At 45.8% G+C, this 22,811-nt stretch overlaps 2 pseudogenes across 1 annotated transcript; one reads left to right on the top strand and one right to left on the bottom strand.

Annotated features, from left to right (window-relative positions):
- The window catches only part of LOC147092706 (NACHT, LRR and PYD domains-containing protein 12-like), a 1,351,730-nt pseudogene that overhangs the window by 379,907 nt on the left and 949,012 nt on the right, over positions 1-22,811 (bottom strand).
- On the top strand, positions 1,124-8,151 carry LOC147092710 (NACHT, LRR and PYD domains-containing protein 3-like; annotated as a pseudogene). Its single transcript, XR_015075068.1, has 7 exons — positions 1,124-2,864; positions 3,963-4,043; positions 4,181-4,365; positions 5,219-5,378; positions 5,518-5,688; positions 5,834-6,000; positions 6,179-8,151. The product of XR_015075068.1 is annotated as an NACHT, LRR and PYD domains-containing protein 3-like (transcript).

Raw genomic sequence — 22,811 nt, forward strand, 5'->3', positions numbered from 1 at the left:
GATCTTCTTGCAGCCATGTTTCCGTAATGGCCACCAGATCATAGCCATGTGTAGTTATTTGTACCGTCAACTCGTCTATTTTGTTACGAATGCTGCGTGCATTCAGATAAAGAACTTTCAAGTATGTTTTCTGACGATTTTTTCCTGATTTTACCCCTTTTACTACTTTACCTTTATCATTATATACATTCTGTCCCTTCCTGACACGCTCTGCTTTTTAATTCCCCCACTGCTACCTTGCTCTATTGCCTTCTCTGCTGTCATTTTTATTTTTCGCTCTCTTAAAACCTCCCCCCCACTAATTAGTTTAAAACCCTCGCTACAGCCCTAGTTATTCGATTCGCCAGGATTCTAGTCCCAGCACTGGCCAAGTGAAGTCCATCCCAACGGAACAACTCTCTCCTATCCCAGTACTGATGCCAGTGTCCCAAGAAGCAAAACCCATTTCTCCCACACCAGGTCTTTGAGCCACGCATTTAACTCTCTAATTTTATTTACCCTAGCCAAATTTGCTCGTGGCTCAGGTAGTAACCCAGAGATTATTACCCTTGTGGTTCTGCTTTTTAATTTGGCCCCTAGCTGCTCAAGCTCCCTCAGCAGAACCTCTTTCCTTGTCCTATCTATGTCGTTGGTACCAACATGGACCACGACAACTGCATCCTCCCCCTCCCACTCCAAGTTTCTCTCCAGCCCAGAGGAGATGTCATTAACCCTGGCACCGGGCAGGCAACACAGCCTTCGGGACTCTCGCTCTCGGCTGCAAATAACCCTATCTATCCCACTAATGATACTATCCCCTACCATTACAACATTTATTTTAAGTCCCCGCACTTGAATGGCCCCCCGCTCCACAGTGCTGTGGCCAGGTTGCTCAACCTCCCCGCAGTCCACGTTCCAATCCTCACAGGGAGTAAGAGCCTCAAACCTGTTGGGTTTGTTGCTTTATATAGAGCTCTCGGCTCTGTATCTTTTACTTTAGCTTTCGGTTATCCAGAATTTTTGATGAACCGGCACCATGTCAGTCCCGTCGGTGCCGGAAAAAGAAAGTTTCCTGTATTGAGAAGTTGTTTTATGTCAATAAACCTAACACTGTGACCACTTCCTCTCTGTTCTAATTCAAGATGTTCAACAGAATCACAAGGAAACACTCCGGGTACAAACTGAAACACTGAGAGTGAACACTATCCTAATAAAGGAGAAGGTTAAGATTTTCCAGCTGGTTGATCGCTACGCTGAGATAACGGTCATTTCTATTGTTGGAGATCGGACACTTGTAGAACATGAACTGCTGGCAAGAGGCCGAGACCATGAAAAGTGGAGAGAGAAACTTCTCCGGAGCGAACTGGAAAATATCCAAACTGGTCAGTTGTTCCAGAGCAGTTTTTCCTGGAGAAAATCCAATTCTGGGAGTTCAGCAGGAGTGAGCGGAGTCCGAGGGATTGGAAAAAGAACAATGGTACAAAAAACTGTTCATGACTTGGCCACTGGGAAAATATATCCACACTTTCAATATCTTTTCAGTTTTAAATTCCGGGATTTGAACGCATTTAAATGTAGAATAAACCTGAGGAATCTGATACTGGGTCTGTATCCTTACTTTGGGAATATTCTGGGAGAGCTCTGGAAGAACCCAGAGGGATTGCTGTTTATATTCGATGGTTTGGATGAATTCAAGGACAGGATCGATTTTGCTGACAATCTGAGAAATACAGAACCTCAGCGCAGGTGCACAGATCCCGAAGACTGGTGTGAAGTGTCTGACATTGTGTCCAGTTCAATACAGCACAAGCTGCTCCCAGGATGTTCAGTGCTAGTGACCAGCCTCCCCACTGCATTACATTTATTGGAAAAGGCTGAGATCAGTGTCTGGGCTGAAATCATGGGATTTGTTGGTGAAGAACGGAAGGAATATTTCAACAAGTTTTTTGAAGATCAGACGGTGGCAGCAGCTGTTTTCAAACACGTGGAGGAGAACGAGATCCTGTACACCATGTGCTACAACCCTTCCTACTGCTGGATCCTCATCTGGCACTGGGTCCCTTCTTTACACAAAGAGACAGGAATCAGCAGCGAGTTCCCAAGACCATCAGCCATCTATATTCCTACTATATTTACAAAATTCTGAAAAATCATGGCCGAGAGATTGAAAGCCCCCGTGATGTGTTACTGAAGATTGGTGAGATGGCCTTCACAGGCGTCTCTGAGAAGAAGCTTGTGTTTAGAAATGGAGATTTGATCAAGTACAATCTGCAACCTTCCCAGTTCCTGTCTGGGTTCATGATGGAACTTTTGGAGAGAGATGATTCTGCCCAGAGCGTGGTGTACACATTCCCGCACCTCACCATCCTAGAGTTTGTAGCTGTACTCGCACAATTCCTGACTCCATACCCCGTGGACATCCTGAAACTTCTCAGAAAATCCCACAGCAAGGAAGATGGCCGTTTCGAGATATTTCTCCGTTTTGTTGCTGGTCTCTCCTCCCCAAAGGCAGCTTGGCCCCTGGAGGAGTTTCTGGGTCCATTTCTTCTTCAAACCACCTGCCGAGTGATTGACTGGGTGAAGGAGAAGGTTGAAGGACAGATTGGAAACACAGAGAGTGAAACTGGTAAAAGGAACCTCCTGAAAACATTCCACTACCTGTTTGAGTCTCAGAATAAAGCACTGGCTCGGGCCACAGTGGGATCTGTGGAAACTCTTTCATTTAGTGAATTGACATTGACCCCGATTGATTGTGTGGTCCTGTCTCATGTCATTGGACTCTGTCATACAATTAAGTAACTCGATCTACTATAATGCCACGTTCAGTGTGAAGGACTCCAGCGGCTGGGACCCGTACTGCACAAATGCCGGGTGTTGAGTTTACTGTTTATTTGTCTCTAACTGTTGGGCGAATTGTAGAACAGTCACGGATTGTGTTGTTGCTCCATAATGTAGGGAAACAGAGAGTTCAGTTATCCCAGAGAGAGGCAGATTCAACACGAATATGACCAAAAATAAGAGGATCGGTTAGTAATTGCCTAAGGACTGGAGAATCTGGAAAGGATCCTTTTGGACAAGTAGGATTTTACAGCCTTTCTCCGATCGGCAAATACTGGCCACTGAGAGTCTGATAATTGTAATAAATCATAATTAATAATGCTGGAGAGCAGAATGGAAACATGAAATATAATCTGGCAGTAAAGGTAAAATTAATTTAAAATGTTTTCCACATCCAACCATTTCAACTGGAAACAGATCAGAAACGACAGATTAACTCACTAACAGTTCGATATTTACTCCAATCCCGTGCAGGCTGTGTCTTGAGCAGGGGGAAGTTTCCTGGATTGGGAATATTGGGGAATCGGGAATTCTTTTAGCTGTAAATGTTTACATTTATTCACAGTCCTGATCATTGAGTAAAGATTGATACTCAGGATCTTAAATTGCCGGTAAAAAGGTTCCAATTTAAAGTGTTGTGGGGTATGAGCCCCAGAGTACAGACACACACCAGAGCAGTGGTGGGGCCTCGCACAGCGGGCGGCTCCTGGGTAAACCTGGGGCAGTGTACGCGGGAATTTCCCATAATCTGTCCCCTGTATGTGAGGCCCCGCTAGAGGAGAGAATTTTCAAAATTTCCCCAGAAACTGACGGGCCAGATACATCTGAAATGAATGTAGAGCCAGTTTAATGGGGAATAAAGTGAGACACTGCCCTCCCCTATAAAATAGGAGTACGGGGACATTTAAAACTTGTTACGGGACAGAATAAACGCTCCTTGTTACACATAATCCTGGGGGCGGATTATACAGCAGCAGTTAGCGCCATTTCACCCGACCCGCGCAGGTGGGAAATCGCGGGGGAAATCCGGTTTCTTCATTTCCTGTAGAAATTTCAGTGATTGCTGTAATATCTGAGAGCGAAATCTATCAGATCCGTGGTTTGATGCAGTTTGTTTCTCAATGTCTGTTTGTGTTTAGACTGAGTGAAAATGAACTGGGAGATTCAGGAATGAAACTACTGTCTGCAGCTCTGAGGAACCCAGAGTGTAAAATACAGAAACTGGTGTAAGTAGCAGACTGTTTGAGATTGTGTTTATAATAACTGGTGTCTAACAATGTACGTTGTTATTGCTATCAGTAATAGTGTTATTGATAAACACTGAGGATTTACTCTGATTCCTGTTATTTTTCTCTGATCCCAGTCAATGGGGTGTCGGTCTCACAGATTTTTGTGCCGAGGGACTCGCCTCGGGTCTCAGAAGAAACCGCTCACTGACGGTTCTGAACCTGGGTAATAATAAACTGGGAGATTCAGGAATGAAACTACTGTCTGCAGCTCTGAGGAACCCGGAGTGTAAAATACAGGAATTGTGGTAAGTACCAGATTGTGTGAGATTGTTTTAATAATAACATTTTTTTTTTTATTCGTTCATGGGATGTGGGCTTCACTGGCATTTATTGCCCATCCCTAATTGCCCTTGAGAAGGTGGTGGTGAGCTGCCTTTTAGAACCGTTGCAGTCCGTGTGGTGAAGGTACTCCCAAAGTGATGTTAGGTAGAAAGTTCCAGGGTTTTGACCCAGCGACAATGAAGGTTTGCCGATTTACTTCTAAATCAGGATGGTCTGTGACTTGGAGGGGAACTTGGAGATGGTGGTGTTCCCATGCGCCTACTGCCCTTGTCCTTCTAGGAGGAAGAGGTCGCGGGTTTGGGAGGTGCTGCCGAAGAATCCTTGGTGTGTTGCTGCAGTGCATCTTGTAGATGGTACACAGTGCAGCCACGGTACGCTGGTGGTGAAGGGAGTCAACGTTCAAGGTGATAGATGGGGTGCCAATCAAGCGAGCTGCTTTATCCTGGATGGTGGCGAGCTCCTTGAGTGTTGTTGGAGCGTCACTCATCCAGGCAAGTGGAGAGTATTCCATCACACTCCTTACTTGTGCCTTGTCGATGGTAGAAAGGCTTTGGGGAGTCGGGAGGTGAGACACTCGCCGCAGAATAACTAGCTTCTGACCTGCATTTGTTGCCACAGTATTTATGTGGCTGGTCCAGTTAAGTTTCTGGTCAATGGTTTCCCCCAGGATATTGATGGTGGGGGATTCGGCGATGGTAATGCCGTTGAATGTCAAGGGGCGGTGGCCTAACACTGTACATTATTATTAGTATCAGTAATAGTGTTAATTATAAACACTGGGGATTTACTCGGATTCCTGTTATTTCTCTCTTATCCCAGTCTGTGGGGAGTCGGTCTCACAGATTCTTGTGCCGAGGATCTCGCACCCACTCTCAGTACAAACCGGTCACTGATGGTTCTGACTCTGAGTATTAATGAACTGGGAGTTTCAGGAGTGAAACTGCTGTCTGCGCCTCTGAATAATTCGGACTGTAAAATACAGGAACTGCGGTAAGTACTAGACTGTGTGAGATTGTGTTTATAACAACAGGATGTCTGACACTTCATTAATATTAGTATCAGTAATAGTGTTTTTATTAAACATTCGCGATTTACACTGATTCCTGTTATTTCTCTCTCTGATCCTCAGGCTGGAGGCTGTTGGTCTCACAGATTCTTGTGCTGAGGATCTCGCCTCTGTTCTCAGTGCAAACCGGTCACTGATGGTTCTGAACCTGAGTAAAAATAAACTGGGAGATTCAGGAGTGAACCTAATGTCTGCGGCTCTGAGGAACTCGGATTGTAAAATAAAGAGACTGCGGTAAGTACCGGACTGTGTGAGATTGTGTTTATAATACGTAACTGGATGTCTGACACTGTACATTATTATTAGTATTAGTAATAGTGTTTTTATTAAACGTTCGAGATTTACTCTGATTCTTGGTATTTCTCTCTCTGATCCCCAGGCTGGAGGCTGTCGATCTCACAGATTCTTGTGTCGAGGATCTCTCCTCCGCTCTCAGTACAAACCGCTCACTGACGGTTGTGGACCTGGGATCAAACTCTTCACAGACCGATCTGTCCCCGCTCTCTGCCACCTCATACTGAACTGCAGGAGTCTGGAGTGGATACTGTGAGTGTTTGCTTTAATGTTTAATGTAATAATTAAAATACACATCGGATTCAGCCAATTTTATGGGTAATAATTGTCTGTAATCATTATTATTATTAAAATATTAACCCCAGTCTCCCTGCTATTTACACTGCTGTGCAATCTGTTTATTTCCAGTTTAATCTTTATTTTGTTTCAGGCTGGGGGCGAATCGGTTCAGTTCATTCGGAAAGAAACAGCTGATGTCACTTCAGGGAACAAGAAGCAGACTGACTGTGATTGTGTGAACATTTCAATTGATGACCATCACTGCTATCATTATCTGACCATTTTTGGCAGATTGTCTGCCCCACCACTTTAAGCGGCCCCATTAAGGGTTTCCTGCTCGAGCTAAGCAAGCATCATCTCCCATTGTGAGGTCAGGGGCCCAGCCACAGGGTCACGAGACTCAGCCACCCGGCCCCACAGCGCTGCTTCTGCAGGATATCCAGGGCTGAATGTTCCCCAATGGGGCACTGGGGAAATGCACAGACAGGAAGGGCCCAGGGTGGGGCTCAGTCTGGGCAGCAGTGGGACACGGACCATTGCACTCAGTGTTCCTGTGTGACTCCCAGTGTGGAGTCAGACTCTGTAACAAGTGTCCCTGTGTAGAGTTTGTGTCTCTCCCAGTGAGGAAATGGACTCTGTAACAAGTGTACAGTGGTGAGTGATTGGGAAATGTTGGTGTTCAGAGGGACCTGGGTGTCCTTGTACACAAGTCATTGAAAGATAACATGTAGGTACAGCAAGCAATTACGAAATTAAATAGTATGTTGGCCTTTATTACTAGAGGTTTTGCGTTTAAGAGTAAAGAAGTCTTACTGCAATTACATAGGACCCTGGTGAGACCACACCTGGTGTATTGTGTGCAGTTTTGGTCGCCTCACCAAAACAGGGACACACTTGCCATAGATGTGGTGCAACAAAGGTTCACCAGACTGGTTCCTGGGATAGCGAGATTGTCCGAGGAGAGATTGAGTAGTCTACGCTTTTATTCTCCAGACTTTAAAAGAATGAGAGTTGATCTCTTTGAAACACACAGAATTCTTACAGGGCTTGACAGGGTAGATGCAGGGAGGATGTTTCCCTTTGCTGGGGAGTCTCCAACCAGGGGCAGCAGACTCAGAAAAAGGGTTTGGCCAATTAGGACTGAGATGATGAGAAATGTCTTCACTCAGAGCGTAGTGAATCTTTGGAATTGACTACCCAGAGGGCTACAGCGCTCAGTCGTTGAGTATATTCAAGACAGAGATCGATAGATTTTTGAATATTAACGGATTAAGGGATATGGGTATAATTCAGGATAGTGGCAATGAGGTAGAAGATCAGCCATGATCTTATTGAATGGCGGAGCAGGCTCGAAAGGACAAATGGCTCAATCCTCCTCCTATTTCTTAAACTCTTATGTAACAATTGTCACTGTGTACAGTGTGTGTCCCCCAAAGATTAGTCGGACTCTGTAGCAAGTGTCCCTGTGTACAGTGTGTGTCTCTCCCAGTGAGGTGTCGGATTATGTAACAAGTGTCCCTGTATACAATGTGTCTCTCCCAGTGAGGAGTCAGACTCTGTAACAAGTGTCCCTGTATACAGTGTGTCTCTCCCAGTGAGGAGTCCGACTCTGTAACAGGTGTCCCAGTGTAGAGTGTGTGTCTCTCCCAGTGAGGATTCGGACTCTGTAACAAGTGTCCCTGTATACAGTGTAAGTCCCTCCCAGTGAGGTGTCTGACTTTTTAGCGATTGTCCCAGTGTACAGTGTGTGACTCTCACAGTGAAGAGTTCGTCTCTGTATCAAGTTCCCCTGTGCAGTGTGTGTCTCTCCCAGTGAGGAGTCGCACTCTGTAACAAGAGTACCTACTACCCTTCGAGATCGCTCCACTCCTTTGACATTTTGCACATCCTCGATTTCCATCGCTCCACATTGGCGCCATGTCTTCAGCTGCCAAGGCCCTAAACTCTGGAATTATCTCCCTAAACCTCTTCGCAGCTCTACCTCTCCTCCAGTAAACGCTTCTTAAAACCAACGAATTTCACCGAGCTTTGGGCCATCTCTCCTAAAATCTCTTTGTGGCTCAGTGTCGAATTTTGTCTGAGAATTGCCTTCTGACGTTTCATTACATTAAAGCCGCTATATAAATGCAAGTTATTGTTGTTACTGTGTTGTTGTTAAAACTCCACCGCTTACTTCAGCTGATGCCTGTTCTCCTCGACATTTTCATAAGAACTGCCTTCATTGTTTAATTTATTAAATACATTTCCTCAAGTACATCCCACCTTCTCCAAACAACACTGTAGACATGACCTGTCGATCTACTGAAGCGCGCGGGTCTTACCCGGGAGGCTGGATATACAATTTAAACAAGATGGTGAGACTGAGTGTCAGCAAAAGAGCGCAGCTGGGACTCTAAAAATGGTGCCCCACAGGCAGCGGGAAATGGCCGCCATGAAGCTGTCGCAAAATGGTCAACAGCAGCCTGCAGCAAAATGGCCCCCATCAATCTGCAACAAAACATCGGCCCATTCTGCCTGTGCCGGCTCTTTGACAGAGCGATCCAATTAGTCCCTCTCTCTCCCCATAGCCCTGCAAACTGTGTCTTTACAAGTATACAAGTGCCATCTGCCTCCACCACCCTTTCAGGCATTGCATTCCAGATCAGAACAACTCGCTGCAGAAAAAATCCCCCTCATCTCTGCTCTGGTTCTTTTGTCAATTATTTTAAACCTGTGTCCTTCGGTTACCCAGCCTCCTGTCAATGGAAACAGTTTCTCCCTATTTAGTCTATCAAAACCCATCAAATGGCCTCCATGTCCCCTCAAAGTTGCTGCACCGCTCCGAAACACAAGCATTATTTTGCTATCTCCATCCACGTGTTCACGTTTCCAACTTTAAATTCCTCTCAGCCCCAGTTAATCAGGCACCGAGTTAAAGGGTTTTTGTAACATTGCAGGCCGGGCTACATTAACCCCAGACTTTAAACTCTTTAAAACACTAGGTCCCCAATCGAATAGGAACTTGTTAACGAGAGGTAACAAAACCAGGGCCCAGAGAGGAAATTAAACCCCAGCTAATAAACAGGCAGAACTGATATGGGCCTCATTGGGTACAAATCGGTCAGTCTCCTCTGGAGGAGGTCTCGGTCAGTCCCCTCTGGAGGAGGTCTCGGTCAGTCCCCTCTGGAGGAGGTCTCGGTCAGTCCCCTCTGGAGGAGGTCTCGGTCAGTCCCCTCTGGAGGAGGTCCCAGTCAGTCCCCTCTGGAGGAGGTCTCGGTCAGTCCCCTCTGGAGGAGGTCTCGGTCAGTCCCCTCCGGAGGAGGTCTCGGTCAGTCCCCTCCGGAGGAGGTCTCGGTCAGTCTCTGGAGGACGAGGTCTCAGTCAGTCCCCTCCGGAGGACGTCTCGGTCAGTCTCCTCCGGAGGAGATCTCCCTCAGTCTCCTCTGAAGGAGCTCCCGGTCAGCCTCCTCTGCAGGAGCTCCCGGTGAGTCCGCTCTGGAGGAGTTCTCGGTTAGGCTCCTCTGGAGGAGGATTCCTTCAGTCCACTCTGGAGGCAGGTCTTGTCCAAACATTCCTCTTCGACTAAACTTTCTTTTCCTGAAACTTGTCGTTGCTGTTTAAAAGATATCCTCAGGAGAGAGAGAAAATAAAGTGATTAGAACAAAGTATAATTAGTTAAGACACAGCACGAGTCCAGGGCTCCCTCTCACCCAGTTATATGGACAATGTTGCAGCAACACCATTTACAAACCAGCCCCAGTTATAAACCAGAGAAACTGAAGAGTAAATGATTGAGACACAAGAAGGACGTTGAGGACACACAAGGGAAGCTAGGCTAAAAGTTTTTGTTCCTCCAGAGAGTGGGGCCGATTTGGATTGGGAATCACCCACCTTTGGGAACCCCACCCTGGGACACACCCATCCAGACACCACCCGACCCAGAGATCCACCCACGCAGGGACTCAGAAATCGAGACACAACCCAGCCTGGGTCCCATCCACTCAAACGACCCCACCCGGAGACTCAGGGACCCACCAATCGAGACACAACTCACTCTGGCCACCCACCCAAACACCACCCCACCCAGAGACCTACACACCCAGTGACCTAAAAGTCGAGACACACCCCACGCAGAGATCATCCCACCTAGAGACACACCCACACAGAGACCAGCCCACAGGGAGACCCGCCCAAGGACGTACCAACCGAACCAGACCTCACACTGGGACCCAACAACCAAGACACGACGCACACTGGGACCTATCCACCCAGGAATCCATTCTGGTGCCCACCCACCCAGGTGAGCAGTATGTAGACTGCAGGCTGGAGGTGTTCGCTTGAGCCTTTGACATTTTAGTTAATTGCTCTTGCACACCTTGCATTTCTGCCCACTCTTATGTTAATCCAGGCTAATGCTTTCCAGGACCGGACTGCTTTGTCCAGGTATATTCCATGAACCTGTTTGCTAATTTGAAGCATCATATTTGTTGTGAATATTACTGAAGTTTGATATAGTAATGAACACTGATCTCACCACAGGCCCTATAAAGGGCTGGGCCAAGAAGAGCGCTCAGGGAAACAGATCAATTCTACCCACATCTCACACCATACCATACAGACAGGGTTGGAAGGAGCCAGTGTGCCATTTGATGGGATCCTTCCCCATCCTCTCTCTCACACCCTCCCCTGCACCAAACCCCCTTGTGTGGTATCCTTGTCTGGGGACATCCTCTCCATCACTCACCTGCTTCAACCCCCCGTGCGTATACCTTGTCTGGGGATAACCCCTCTCCCCACAAAGTGATTAACTTTCCCTAAAGCCTGGGATTAACCTGCCGAATCATAGAATGGTACATTCGGACAGACGAATCTGTGCCACATCTCTTCACGAGCATTTCAGCTAGTCCCACTCCCCCACCCTTTCCCCGTAACCCTGCATTTTTTTCTTTCAGTTATTTATCGATTTCCCTTTTGAAAGCCACGATTGAAATTGCCTCCACCACACCTTCAAGCAGTGCATTCCAGATCATAACCACTCGCTGCGTAAAAACTTTCCCTTCACGTCACCTTTGGTTCTTCTGCCAATCAACATACATTTGTCTCCATCGGTTATTGACCCTTCCGCCAATGGGAACAGTTTATCTCTACTATGTGTAGATCCCTCCTGGTTTTGAACTCCACTATCAAATTTCCTCTCAACCCCAGCTTCTGCAGTCTATCCACGAAACTGAAGTCTCCTATCCCTGGAACCATTCTTGTAAATCTTTTCTGCACCCTCACTAAGGCGTTCACATCCTTCCTAAAGTGCAGTGACCAGAATTGGGCATAGAATCATAGAGTCATAGAAAGTTACAGCATGGAAGGAGGCCATTTCTACCTATCGTGTCCACGCCAGCCAAAAAAGAGCTATCCAGCCGAATCCCACTTCCCAGCTCGTGGTCCTTAGCCCTGCAGTTTAGAGCATTCCAAGTGCACATCCAAGTCCTTTTTAAATGTGGTTAGGTTTCCTGCTTCTACCACCCTTTCAGACAGTGTGTTCCAGACCCCCACAACCTTCTGGGTGAAGAAATTTCCCCTCAAATCCCCTCTAAACCTTCCACAAATTACTTTAAATCTGTGTCCCCTGGTATTTGACCCTTCTGCTAAAGGAAATAGGTCCTTTCTATCCACTTTATCTATGCCCCTCATAATTGTATACACCTCAATAAGGCCTCCCTTCGGCCTCCTCTGTTCCAAGGAAAACAGATCCAGCCTATACAGTCTTTCCTCATAGCTAAGATTCTCTGCTCCCGGCAACCTCCTTGTAAATCTCCTCTTTACCCTCTCTAGTGCAATCACATCTTTCCTGTAATATGGTGACCAGAACTGCAAGCAGTTCTCTAGCTGAGGCCTAACTAGTGTTTTATACAGTTGAAGCATAACCCCCCCTGCTCTTGTATTCTATGCCATGGCTCATAAAGGGATGCATTCCGTATGCCTTCTTAAACACATTATCTACCTGGCTTGCTACACTAAGAGATTTGTGGACATGCACTCCATGTCTCTTTGTTGCTCTACACTACTCAGTGTCCTACCATTTAATGTGCATTCCCTTTCCTTGTTAGCCCTCCCCAAAAGCACTACATCACACTTCTCCTGATTGAATTCCATTTGCCCACCTGACCAATTTATTGATATTTTCCTGCAGTGTACAGCGTCCTTCTTCTGTATCAACCACACAACCGATTTTAGTATTATCTGCAAACTTCTTAATCATACCCCGTATATTCAAGTCTAGATCATTGATATATACCACAAAAATCAAGGGACCGAGTATTGATTCCTGAGGAACCCCACTGGAAACAGCCTTCAATTCGCAAAAACACCCATCAACCATTACCCTCTGCTTCCTGTCTACGAGCCAGTCTTGAATCCAACTTGACACTTTACCCTGGACCCCATGGGCTTTTAACTTCGTGACCAGTCTGCCAAGTGGAACCTTATCAAAAGCCTTGCTAAAGTCCATGCAAACTACATGAAACACACTACCCTCATCTACCCTCCTTGTTACCTCCTCAAAAAATTCAGTCATGTTTGTCAGACACGACCTCCCCTTAACAAATCTGTGCTGACTACCCTTGAGTAATCCGTGTCTTTCTAAATGAAGATGTATCCTGTCCTTCAAAATTATTTCCAATAATTTTCCCACCACTGAGTTTAGGCTGACTGGCCTGTAATTATTCGTTCCATCCTTATCACCTTTTTAAACATGGGTAACACATTAGCAGTCCTCCAGTCCTCCGACACCACACCTGAAGCCAAAGAGGAATACAAAATGATGGTCAGTGCCCCTGCTATTTCCTCTTTTGCTTCGCTTAATAGCCTGGCATACATTTCATCCGTGACTGGGAATTTATCCATTTTTAATGCTGCTAAACCCCTTAATACTTCCTCTCTCACTATGTTTATCTCATCTAATATTTCACACACTTCCCGCTGATAGCAAAGTCTGCTTCGCCCCTTTCCATTGTGAAAACAGATGCAAAGTATTCATTAAGAACCCCACAAATGTCTCCAGCCTCCACACACAGATCACCCTAATGATCTTTACTAGGCACTATCTTTTCTTTAGTTATCCTCTTACTCTTAATATATTTATAAATCATCTTTGGGTTTCCCTTGATTTTACTTGCCAAGAATTTTTCATGCTCTCTCTTTGCTTTCATAAAATCCTTTTTAATTGCATCTCTGCACTTTCTGTACTCCTCTAAAGATACTGCAGTATTTAGCCCTCGGTGTCTGTCATACGCCTCCCTTTTTTTCTTTATCCTTCCCTGTATGTCCCTAGACATCCAGGGTGCTCCAGATTTGTTAGTCCCACCTTTTTTCATTAAGGGCTCATATTTTGTCCGAACCTTCCGGATCTCCTCCTTGAATGCCTCCCACTACTGATTTACATTCATGTAGCTGCTTCCAGTCCACTATGGCTAAATCCCCTCTGAGCTTAGCAAAATTTGCTTTTCCCCAATTTAGAATTTTTATTCCAGGTCTATCCTTGTCCTTTTCCATAACTACCTTAAATCTAACAGCATTATGGTCACTAGTACCAAAATGCTCCCCCACTGATAAGCCTTCCACCTGCCCAGCTTCATTCCCTAAAACTAACTCCACAACTGGTCCCTCCCTTGTTGGGCTTGCGACATGCTGGCTAAAACATTTCACTTGGATACATTTTAGGAATTCTGCACCCTCTATAGCCTTCACACTAATTTTATCCCAGTTAATATAGGGGTAGTTGAAATCTCCTATTATTACTGCCATATAGTTTTTGCACTTCTCAGAAATGTGTCTCCATATTTGTTTTCTATCTCCCTCTCACTTTTTGGCGGTCTGTAATAAACTCCCAGCAGTGTGAACGCCCCTTTTTGGTTTTTGAATTCGACCCATATGGCCTCGTTTGATGATCCCTCCAACATATCCCTCTGCACAGCTGTAATAGTTTCTTTAATCAATACCGCAATCCCCTTTTCTTTTTACCTCCCTCTCTATACCGTCTGAAAATCCTGTAACCAGGAATATTGAGCTGCCATACCTCCCCCTCTTTCAGCCACATCTCGGTAATAGTTACAAAATCATAGTCCCAAATATCTACCTGTGCTCTCAGCTCATCTGCCTTGTTCGCTATACTCCTTGCATTGAATAATATACCATTTAGTACAGGCAAACCTCCTTGTTGACTATTATCTAGCCCTTGATTCCTCTGTCCTTCCAATTTACTTTCCTCATTTTTGATTTCCAATTCCAGTTTTTCTTCCCTCCCTAATGACTCTATACTTAGGTTCCCATCTCCCTGTCAAGCTAATTTAACCCTCCCCAAAAAAACTAGCAGCCCCTCCCATGAGGACATTGATCCCGTTCCCGTTGAGGCGCAACCCATCTGGCTTGTAGAGGACCCACCTCCACCAGAAACGGTTCCAATTGCTCAGGAATCTAAAGCCCTCCCTCCTACACCATCTCTCCAGCCATGCATTCTCGGCTCTATCTATCCGGAGATTACTACCTTTGAGCTCCTGCTTTTTAGCCTCTTTCCTGGCTCCCTTAACTCTGCCTGCAGGACCTCATCCCTCTTCTTACCTATGTTGTTGGTACCGAGATGGACCACGACCTCTGGCTGTTCACCCTCCCCCCTCACACAGAAGTATCACAGAATCACAGAAACCCCACAGTGCAGATCGAGGCCATTTCGGCCCATCGAGCCTGCACCGACACATATCACACCCGATCCCCGTAACCCCTACACCAACACATATCCCACCCTATCCCTGTAACCCCACGTATTTAATCCCCCTAACACTAAGGGTCAATTTATCATAGCCAATCAACCTAACCCGCACATCTTTGGACTGTGGGAGGAAACCGGAGCACCCGGAGAAAACCCACGCAAACACGGGGAGAATGTGCAAACTCCACACAGACAGTCGCCCAAGGCCGGATTCGTACCCGGGTCTCTGGCCTCATTTGAGGTCGGAACAGTGTTTTATAAAGGTACATCATAACTGTCTTTCTTTTGCACTCTGTGCTTCTATCTATGAAGCCCGGGAGCCCGTATACTTTTTTATCTGCTTTCTCTACCTGCCCTTACACCTTCTATGATTTGTGCACATATACCCCCAAGTCTCTCTGTTCGTGCACCCCCTTTAGAATTAACCCTTTAAATTGTTTTGCTACTCCTCGTCCTTCCTACCAAAATGTATCACTTCACACTTTTCTGCATTAAATGTCATCTGCCATAGGTCCGCCCATTCCACCAGCCTGTCTATGTCCTTTTGAATTCTATCACTATCCTCCTCACTGTTCACTATACTTCAGGTATTGTGTCATCTGCAAATTTTGAAATTGTGCCCTTTACACCCATGTCCAATTCATTAATATATATCAAGAAAAGCTGTGGTGCTAATGCCGACCCATGGGGCACAGCACTATCTACCTTCCTCCAGTCTGAAAAATAACCATTGACCACTATTCTGTTTCCTGTCACAGCCAATTTCTTATCCGTGCTGCCACAGTCTCTTTTAATTCCTGGGCTTCAACTTTGCTGGCTAGCCTATTATGTGGGAATTTATCAAACAGATTTTGGAAGTCCATGTACACCACATCAACCAGATGGCCCTCATCAACGCCCTCTGTTACCTCATCAAAAATCTCAAACAAATCCGTGCTGGCTTTCCTTAATTAATCCACACTCGTCCCTTTAATTTTGTCCCTATTATCGTTTCTAAAAGCTTCCCCACTACCGAGGTTAGAGTGACTGGCCTGTAGTTGCTGGATTTATCCTTACAGCTTTTTTTGAACAAGGGTGTAACATTTGCAATTCTCTGGTCCTCTGGCACCATCCCTGTATCTAAGATGAATTGGAAGTTTATGACCAGTACATCCGCAATTTCCACCTTTTCCTCCCTCTGTATCATGGGATGCATCCCATCCTGTCCTGCTGACTTTTCTCCTTTAATGCAGCCAGCCATTCTAGTAGCTCCTCTTTATCAATTTTTATCCAACCAGTATCGCAACTACCTCTTCTTTCGTTATGAATTAGGCAGCATCTTCTTCCTTTGTAAAGAGAGACAGAAAGTACTCATTTAGTACCTCAATCATAACCACTGATTCCATGCGTAAGTCTCATTTTTGGTCCCTAATCAGCCCCACCCATCCTCTTACTACCCGTTTACTATTGATATTCCTATCGAAGACATTTGGACTACCTTTTATGTTAGCTGCCAATCTGTTCTCATACTCTCTCTTTCCCTTCTCATTTTCTTTTTCACCTCCCCTCTCAACTTTCTATATTCAGCATGATTCTCACGTGTTCTCAACCTGGCATTTCGCATACACCACCTTTTTCTGCTTCATCTTACTCTCTATCTCTGTCGTCATCCAATGAGCTCTGATTTTGGTTGCCCTACCGCTCCCCCTCGTTTGAAAGTACCTCGATTTTACCTGAACCATCTCCTCTTTAAAGACAGTACATTGATCTATTACAGTTTTTCTTGCCAATCTTTGAGCGCAATTTACCCAGGCCAGATCTGTTCTCAACCCACTGAAATTGGCCATCCTCCGATTATGTATTTGTACTGTGGATTGCTCCCTGTCCTTTTCCACAGCTAATCTAAAACTTATGTTACTATGAGCACTGTCCCTTAAATATTCCTCTACTGACACTTGCCCCACTAGACCTACCTCATTCCCAAGAACCCGATGCAGCAATGCCTCCTTCCTCATTGGGCCAGAAACGCACTGATCAGGAAAGTACTCCTGAATACACTTCAGAAATTCTTCCCCCTCTCTGCCCTTTACACTATTACTATCCCAGTCTGTATTAGGATAATTGAAGTCCCCATTATCACTATTTTACAGTTCTTGCAGCTCTCTTTAATTTCCCTGCAAATTTGCTCCTCTATATACTTCCCACTAGGTGGTGGCCTATAGAATACACCTAGTAGTGTCATGTCAGGTCTGTTGTTTCTTAACTTTGACTGTGACCCCTCCAGGACATCCTCTTTCTCCAGCACTGTAATATTATCGTTAATCAATACCGCCACCCCACCTCCTTTCTTTCCTTCCCTGTCTTTCCTGAACACCAATGGTTAACTTGGTCATGCCTTTGCTTTCTATTTTCCATGTTAATATTAGATCATGTGGTTGATTACACATGGCTTTCTCATGATTGTAGCTGTGTTCAGATGCATCGCTGACCAATGGAATTTAAATCCCCGCCTCCTGCCTGACTGGTGCCTTAAATAGAATTGGTCAGCTCAATCCAGTTAAATAAGAATGTGCCTTTTACACAGAATAGCCAGAACTCACCATCACTTCCCACAGAAGTTGGATGCCAGCTGATTAGTAGAGCTTGGGGTCCATGGGGAAATGAAACCTTGTGGCATTTGACTTTTTGAACACCTCAAGATGACCCGGGACGTTAGAAAGTGACGGGTAATGGGGACTTCACATCACAATTAATAAATGAAGCATATTCACATTTAAAGTAAGGTTGAACTTTGAAGTGAGGTGTCATCGGTTTATTCAGCACGTAGTACATGCAATACCACTGAAACACACACTTAAAAGGCACCAATTACAGCCACACCCGATGATGGTTGTTGATGATGGAGTCAAATGTTTACGGTTCTGAGCTCAATATCTTAGCCTTTTAAAAAATATTGAATACTCATTACAAACAGCTCGTTTTAAACATTGCTCTCACTCCCGCTACATGGGAATCGATACAATTCTGTATTACACAATTATATAACAGTTAAAATTAAAATTATTATAAGGAGAATTAATTTACATACCCTTTATCAATAACGATAGATGGATGAATAAGAATAGATGGAACAGATGTTGTGTCCGAAAAGGTAAAGTGATTGGAACTAATTGTTAGGGTGGAGGGTAAACACCGTCTGGCACTGGTTGGTTCGAATAGTCTGTTCTCCTGTCGTAGCACTCCATTGTGTTGACCAGTTGAGATTTTCAGTAAATATCTGTGAACAAAGATGTCTAATGTAACATTAACCAGTCAAGTTCCTACTATCTCCATCATTAGACCCTGATCAGGAGACAGGGTCCCGTTTTATTGGTCCAGGAGACAATGGGGGGCGGAGTCTGACGGGGAGACCAGCGCCTGTAACACTCACACCGAGATTACAGAGTAACAGATAACCACCAATGGAACACATTGGCCCCGATTTTCGGCTTGTGTGGGAAATGGTCAGGTTTCCCCGAATGTGGGGTTTCTGACACTCATAAGAAGGTGTCAGCCTGCTCCACGCAATTTTCCCTCAAGTGGCCAATTAATTCCCAGCATTTGGGAAGCCTTGCTAATTGTCCAATTCGAGTCAGAAATCCCCACAGTATGATGTCATCATTCGTGGTGCTTTCAAGGTCCATAGCAAGTACTGCATCCTCTGAAGGCTTCCAAACGAACCATACAGGATGGCAGAGGAGCCTGCAGCAGCTGTGGCCGGTGCCAGACACCGTGCTGCCTCCAAATTCGACGAGGCTTCACTGCAGGCATTATTGGATGGGGTAAGGGCCCACAGGGAGGTCCTCTTCCCTCGGCCAGGGAGGAAGAGGCTTCCCTATGAGACCAATGCTGCATGGATGCATTTGTCAGAAGATGCCAACTCGCTGGGAGTCACCAGAAGAACCTTGGCATTACATCTCCAACTCCTTCCTTTACTCCCCCACAGTACCATCCAGAGCCCCCGACCTCACTGTGGAGGAGGAAGAGGCTGTGTAGCCAGACTCCTCAGAGGAAGCTCCAACTTCTGAGGGTGCAGCATCAGCAGAAGTAAGCGCACCCAGCACCAGCGCAGACACTCACACCTCAGGGGGACCTTCGGGACATAGAGTAGTGTTGTCACCTGGTGTTTCACAGCTCACAAGTGAGCCTCAGCAGATTCTGGAGACAGGGACAGCAGTGGAGAGTCCCCGTCAGAGGGCGCTGGACTCTGCCAGCTCAGCTGCGCTGCATGTCGTCCCTCTGCCTCTGGGTCAATCCGCAAGAGAAGAGGTGATGGATCTCCATGCACAGATGCAAGAGTCTCTGGCAGGTTTTGTCTCCAGGGTTGCTGCGAGTGTGGAGTGAATGTAGGAGTCCTTAGCGACCATGAGCAGAGCCTTTGTGAAGTCATTGGCGCATGAACGCATCACCATGGAAAGGTTGGCAACCTCCATGCAGGAGATAACTCGCCAGGGTATGGAAAACATGGTGAGTGCTCATAAGAGAATGATATCTCTTGAGGAGCGTTGGCCTTCTGTTGAACAGAGAAACCAGATCTTCATGGAAGGCCTTCTGAGCAGGACTGCCAGTGCAGAAACGGGTCCCAGTGGCCCCCTAAAGCGCAGCAAGGTGCTCTCCAGCCAATTCCAAGCGCTGGCCCCTTCTGGCCTGTGCAGCTTCAGGTGAGTGAGCAGCAGCCTGGTGCTCCTGGCGCTCATCCAGCTGTTCCTGGTTCTGCTGCTGCCGCCTCTGCTGTTGGAGATCCTCTAATGCCGGGAAGGGAAGGAAACCAAAGGCCTCCCATGCTTCTGGCAGATGTCTCCTTTGAGGGGGCGCTGAGTTACGGTGGTGAGAGGGGCTTCCCAGGAGCTCACACTGGAGAAGTGTGTGAGGCTCCAACTTTCTACAGCTCTTCCTAAGCCTTCAAAAAGTTCCCCCAAGCCTTCATCAACAAGGTCCTGCAGCCTGCAAATGCTGCCTCTTTAAATCTCTTCAGCCCTCATTGACCTGCAGCTGATAGCAAGCAAGCCAACTGTTTTCAAGCCAGCTCTCATCAGCGGGGTTCCCCGCAGGAGTGTTTAATGTGAGGAAAGCCCCAAAGTCGCATCGGCCTCGGAAAATCAACCTCAACAAGGAGATAATTGCTCATTACTGCTCCGACGACCAGCCCCGCCAGCGGCGGCTGAAACTGTGGCGGGTCGCGTAGAAACGGCGGTCCGAAAGTCGGACGGGGCGGGGAATCAGGCGGGGCGGGGGGGCGGGGTCCCGACCCGCTTTTTCGCCGATTTTCGGCCCCCGGCCGCCTGGAAAGCTGCCTGACGGCGGCCAGATAATCGAACCCATTCTTTCCACACTAAATAAAACTTTATTTGTTAATTAAACTGAGCATCTCATTCCAGTACCTGCGGTGAAAGGCAGGAAAAGTTGACATATGTTCGACTCCACTGCTGAAGCTCAATCGTGCCTATTCTTTCAGTGTATTACATAGTGTTTACTGCAAGGAAACAGACCATTCAGCCCAACAGGTTCATGCTGGTGTTTATGCTCCACACGAGCCTCCTTCCACCCATCTCCCTCTAACCCCATCAACATATCCTTCCATCCCTTTCCCCCATATGTGCCTATCCAGCTTCCCCTTAAACACATCTATGTTATTCGCCTCAACTTCTCCATGTGGCAGCGAGTTCCTCATTCCCACCTCTCTTTGGGAAATAAGTTTCCCCTGAACTTCCGATTCAATTAATTACTGATTATCCAAGTGTGGTTTAACCAAGGTTCTATACAAGTTTAACATAACGTAACTGCTTTCTAACTCTATTCATCTAGAAATAACGACGCGTACTTGGTGTGCTTGTTTATGACCTTATTAACCTGAACCGTTTGTGAATCTTGTTATTGTTGATAATGGCGCTATTGACTATTCAGAGCAAACGACCTCTTATCATTTAGACTACAACAACAACTTGCATTTAAATGAAATCTCTTGGAATCTTGAGCGGGAGGTGCGCTGATTTACAGTAATCGATTACGGTCACCCTGTGGAAGCAACAGATATTAAACACATGGCACAAAGTGGAGGAAGTGTTTGCAGACACCTGTTCATTTCTACAACCACAATTGGCTTTAGTCCTAACAGAAAGACGGCCATTCCAAAATGGAACACGGGCTGTAATTTAACTCTAGTTAGGACAGGAAACTTTGGTTTCATGTTTGATTTTTTTAACCAATATCAGAATAAATGTCCAAGGAGATTTCACCACTTCAGCTCTTCTCTAAATTTTGTTTGTCTATCTGCATAAATACATGTGTTTGTACAGGAACTCAAATATATGTGGATAAACCTGGTTTTAGAGGCTATGTAGGCACGAGATGTCTGACCATCTCCATAATGTGCAGGGTTTATCAGTCCGTTACATAAATAACTAACGACAGCTGTCAGGCACAACACTATAAAACTATCTGATGCAATGAACAGTAAAATTAAAACATAAGAACATAAGAAATAGGAGCAGGAGTAGGCCATTCGGCCCTTCGAGCCTGCTCCGCCATTCAATGAGATCATGGCTGATCCTTTGCCTCAACTCCATTCACTGGCCCTATCGCCACATCCCTTGCTGCTCTTACTGTTTTGAATATACTCAATGACTGAGCCTCCACAGCACTCTGGGGTAGGGAATTCCAAAGATTCACCACCCTCTGTGTGAAGAAATTTCTTCTCATCGCAGTCCTGAATGGCCAGCCCTTTATCTTGAGGCTGTGGTCCCTGGTTCTAGACTCCCCAGCTAAGGGAAACATTCTCCCAGCATCCATCCTATCAATCCCTGTAATAATGTTGTATGCTTCAATGAGATCCCCTCTCATTCTTCTGAATTCAAGAGAATATAGGCCTAGTTTACTCAATTACTTCTCATACGATCGTCCCGCCATCCCAGGAATTAATCTCATGAACATTCGTTGCACTCCCTCTATGGCAAGGATATCCTTCCTTAGGTAAGGAGACCAAACTTTTACACAGTACTCCAGTTGTGGTCTTACCAAAGCCCTATATAATTGGAGGAAGACTTATTTACTCCTGTACTCAAATCCTATTGTAATGAAGGCCAGCAGACCATTTGACTTCATAATAGCTTGCTGCACCTGCACATTCAGTTTTAGTGACTCATGTACAAGGACACCCAGGTCCCTTTGAGCTTCCTCATTCCCCAATCTTTCACCATTTAGGAAATACTCTGCATTTCTGTTTTTTCTACCAAAGCGGATAACTTCACATTTATCCGCATTATATTCCACTGCCATGTTCTCGCCCACTCACTGAGCCTGTCGAGATCCCCTTGAAGCCTCTGCACATCCTCTTCACAACTGAAACTGTCACCTAGCTTTGTATCATCAGCAAATTTTGGAAATGTTACATTTAGACCCCTCATCCAAATCATTGATATAGATTGTGAATAGCTGGTGCTAAAGCACCTATCCTTGCAATACCCCACTAGTCACAGCCTGCCATCCTGAAAAGGACCTATTTATCCCTACTCTTTGTTTTTTGTCTGTTAACCAATTCTCAATACATGCTAGTATATTACCCCCAATTCCATGTGCCCTAATTTTGTTCACCAACCTCTTGTGTGGGACCTTATTGAAGGACTTCTGACAATCCTGATACACCACATCTACCAGTTTCCCTTTGTCTACGCCAACAGTTACATCCTCAAAAAACTCCAATAGGTTTGTCAAACAGGATTTCCATTTCATAAATCCATGTTGACTCTGCCCAATCTTACTATTAGTTTCTAAGTGCCCAGTTATTGCATCCTTCAAAATAGATTCCAGCAATTTCCCAACTACTGATGTGAGGTTAACAGGTCTGTAGTTCCCCGTTTTCTCTCTGCCTCCTTTCTTAAATAGCGGGGTTACATTTGCTATCCCCCAATCTGCAGGAGCCGTTCCAGAATCTATAGAATTTTGGAAGATGACAACCAATACGTCCACTATTCCAATGGCCACCTCTTTCAAAACCCTGGGATGCAGGCATCCCGTCCTTGGGATTTGT

This window comes from Somniosus microcephalus, unplaced genomic scaffold (genome assembly GCF_052327205.1).
Source record: "Somniosus microcephalus isolate GS21.2 unplaced genomic scaffold, FLI_Smic_1.0 unresolved_chr2, whole genome shotgun sequence".
Lineage (NCBI taxonomy): Eukaryota > Metazoa > Chordata > Chondrichthyes > Squaliformes > Somniosidae > Somniosus > Somniosus microcephalus.